We start from the raw sequence: 3,686 nt of genomic DNA, 5'->3' as shown, positions 1-3,686 counted from the left end.
CGTGCGTGCCCGGGAAAAAGGCCTCCTTGCAGGCGTGAGAGTTTAATAATAGCGGGCCGGCCCGGCGAGCGTGCGTGCCCGGGAAAAAGGCCTCCTTGCAGGCGTGAGAGTTTAATAATAGCGGGCCGGCCCGGCGAGCGTGCGTGCCCGGGAAAAAGGCCTCCTTGCAGGCGTGAGAGTTTAATAATAGCGGGCCGGCCCGGCGAGCGTGCGTGCCCGGGAAAAAGGCCTCCTTGCAGGCGTGAGAGTTTAATAATAGCGGGCCGGCTCCGCGAGCGTGCGTGCCCGGGAAAAAGGCCTCCTTGCAGGCGTGAGAGTTCAATAATAGCGGGCCGGCCCGGCGAGCGTGCGTGCCCGGGAAAAAGGCCTCTTGGCCGGCGTGAGAGTTTAATAATAGCGGGCCGGCCCCGCGAGCGTGCGTGCCCGGGAAAAAGGCCTCCTTGCAGGGGTGAGAGTTTAATAATAGCGGGCCGGCCCGGCGAGCGTGCGTGCCCGGGAAAAAGGCCTCTTGGCCGGCGTGGGAGATTGAAAAAATTCCCCCATTCATTTTCAATGGCGGGGGTACCAGGGGTAGAGCTGGGGGTACCAGGGGTAAAGAGCGGGCCGGCCCGGCGTGCGAGTTTGGCCGGAAAAGAGGCCTCTTGGTCGGATTGGGAGATTGAAAAAATTCCCCCATTCATTTTCAATGGCGGGGGTACCAGGGGTAGAGCTGGGGGTACCAGGGGTAAAGAGCGGGCCGGCCCGGCGTGCGAGTTTGGCCGGAAAAGAGGCCTCTTGGTCGGATTGGGAGATTGAAAAAATTCCCCCATTCATTTTCAATGGCGGGGGTACCAGGGGTAGAGCTGGGGGTACCAGGGGTAAAGAGCGGGCCGGCCCGGCGTGCGAGTTTGGCCGGAAAAGAGGCCTCTTGGTCGGATTGGGAGATTGAAAAAATTCCCCCATTCATTTTCAATGGCGGGGGTACCAGGGGTAGAGCTGGGGGTACCAGGGGTAAAGAGCGGGCCGGCCCGGCGTGCGAGTGTGGCCGGGAAAGAGCCCTCCTGGCCGGCCTGGGAGATTGAAAAAAATTCCCCCATTCATTTTCAATGGCGGGGGTACCAGGGGTAAAGAGCGGGCCGGCCCAGCGTGCGAGTTTGGCCGGGAAAGGGGCCTCCTGGCCGGCCTGGGGGATTAAAAAAATTCCCCCATTCATTTTCAATGGCGGGGGTACCAGGGGTAGCAGTACCGATTTTGGTCGTTAGGGGCGCTGTAGTAGGTAAACCAGATATGCGGAGTTAGGGGGTCAAGAAGGCGAAAGGCTTAGAAAGTGACCGTTCACCAAAATACTTTCCGAAACGTATATAGGGGGGCATGTGTCGGACGAGTCACCATGCTTTCTCGATGCTGGAGGTACCAGGGGCACAAAGTTGGCCGGGAAAGATGCCTCTTAGGCGGATTGAAAGCATGAGAAAATGCCCCCCATTCATTTTCAATGGCGGAGAGCGGGCCGGCCCCGCAGCCGAGTGTGGCCGGCGGAGAGGCGTCTCGGTCGGATGAATGAAGCGTGGAGCCGGCCTCTGACGGCGGAGCTCCGCACTTTCGAATATTTTCTATCTCCCCCTCCGGGCGGTCGACGGCAGTTGGGAAGGCCGCCCGAGAGGCGCCCGGGGCGGATACCTCGGGCGAAAAGCCGGCCTCTGACGGCGGAGCTCCGCACTTTCGAATATTTTCTATTTCCCCCTCCGGGCGGTCGACGGCAGTTGGGAAGGCCGCCCGAGAGGCGCCCGGGGCGGATACCTCGGGCGAAAAGCCGGCCTCTGACGGCGGAGCTCCGCACTTTCGAATATTTTCTATTTCCCCCTCCGGGCGGCCGACGGCAGTTGGGAAGGCCGCCCGAGAGGCGCCCGGGGCGGATACCTCGGGCGAAAAGCCGGCCTCTGACGGCGGAGCTCCGCACTTTCGAATATTTTCTATTTCCCCCTCCGGGCGGTCGACGGCAGTTGGGAAGGCCGCCCGAGAGGCGCCCGGGGCGGATACCTCGGGCGAAAAGCCGGCCTCTGACGGCGGAGCTCCGCACTTTCGAATATTTTCTATTTCCCCCTCCGGGCGGTCGACGGCAGTTGGGAAGGCCGCCCGAGAGGCGCCCGGGGCGGATACCTCGGGCGAAAAGCCGGCCTCTGACGGCGGAGCTCCGCACTTTCGAATATTTTCTATCTCCCCCTCCGGGCGGCCGACGGCAGTTGGGAAGGCCGCCCGAGAGGCGCCCGGGGCGGATACCTCGGGCGAAAAGCCGGCCTCTGACGGCGGAGCTCCGCACTTTCGAATATTTTCTATTTCCCCCTCCGGGCGGCCGACGGCAGTTGGGAAGGCCGCCCGAGAGGCGCCCGGGGCGGATACCTCGGGCGAAAAGCCGGCCTCTGACGGCGGAGCTCCGCACTTTCGAATATTTTCTATTTCCCCCTCCGGGCGGCCGACGGCAGTTGGGAAGGCCGCCCGAGAGGCGCCCGGGGCGGATACCTCGGGCGAAAAGCCGGCCTCTGACGGCGGAGCTCCGCACTTTCGAATATTTTCTATTTCCCCCTCCGGGCGGCCGACGGCAGTTGGGAAGGCCGCCCGAGAGGCGCCCGGGGCGGATACCTCGGGCGAAAAGCCGGCCTCTGACGGCGGAGCTCCGCACTTTCGAATATTTTCTATTTCCCCCTCCGGGCGGCCGACGGCAGTTGGGAAGGCCGCCCGAGAGGCGCCCCGGGGCGGATACCTCGGGCGAAAAGCCGGCCTCTGACGGCGGAGCTCCGCACTTTCGAATATTTTCTATTTCCCCCTCCGGGCGGCCGACGGCAGTTGGGAAGGTCGCCCGAGAGGCGCCCCGGGGCGGATACCCCGGGCGAAAAGCCGGCCTCTGACGGCGGAGCTCCGCACTTTCGAATATTTTCTATTTCCCCCTCCGGGCGGCTGACGGCAGGTGGGAAGGCCGCCCATTCATTTTCAATGGCGGAGGTACCAGGGGTGCCGCTGAGGGTACCAGGGGTGCCGCTGAGGGTACCAGGGGTGCAGCTGAGGGTACCAGGGGTGCCGCTGAGGGTACCAGGGGTGCCGCTGAGGGTACCAGGGGTACGGCTGAGGGTACCAGGGGTGCCGCTGAGGGTACCAGGGGTGCCGCTGAGGGTACCAGGGGTGCCGCTGAGGGTACCAGGGGTGCCGCTGAGGGTACCAGGGGTTCGGCTGAGGGTACCAGGGGTACGGCTGAGGGTACCAGGGGTGCCGCTGAGGGTACCAGGGGTGCCGCTGAGGGTACCAGGGGTGCGGCTGAGGGTACCAGGGGTAAGGCTGAGGGTACCAGGGGTGCCGCTGAGGGTACCAGGGGTGCGGCTGAGGGTACCAGGGGTAAGGCTGAGGGTACCAGGGGTAAGGCTGAGGGTACCAGGGGTAAGGCTGAGGGTACCAGGGGTACGGCTGGAGGTACCAGGGGTAAGGCTGGAGGTACCAGGGGTAAGGCTGGAGGTACCAGGGGTAAGGCTGGAGGTACCAGGGGTTAGGCTGGAGGTACCAGGGGTAAGGCTGGGGGTACCAGGGGTAAGGCTGAGGGTACCAGGGGCGAAGCTGGCTGGGGGTACCAGGGGTTGGGCTGAGGGTACCAGGGGTTGGGCTGAGGGTACCAGGGGTAAGGCTGAGGGTACCAGGGGCGAAGCTGGCTGGGGGTACCAGGG

The sequence above is a fragment of the Hippocampus guttulatus genome, unplaced genomic scaffold (genome assembly GCF_054856545.1).
Source record: "Hippocampus guttulatus isolate MCC_2025c unplaced genomic scaffold, RoL_Hgut_1.0 HiC_scaffold_53, whole genome shotgun sequence".
Taxonomy (NCBI): Eukaryota; Metazoa; Chordata; class Actinopteri; order Syngnathiformes; family Syngnathidae; genus Hippocampus; species Hippocampus guttulatus.
The sequence above is the reverse complement of the archived record's forward strand: the minus strand, read 5'-3'. Positions refer to the sequence as shown.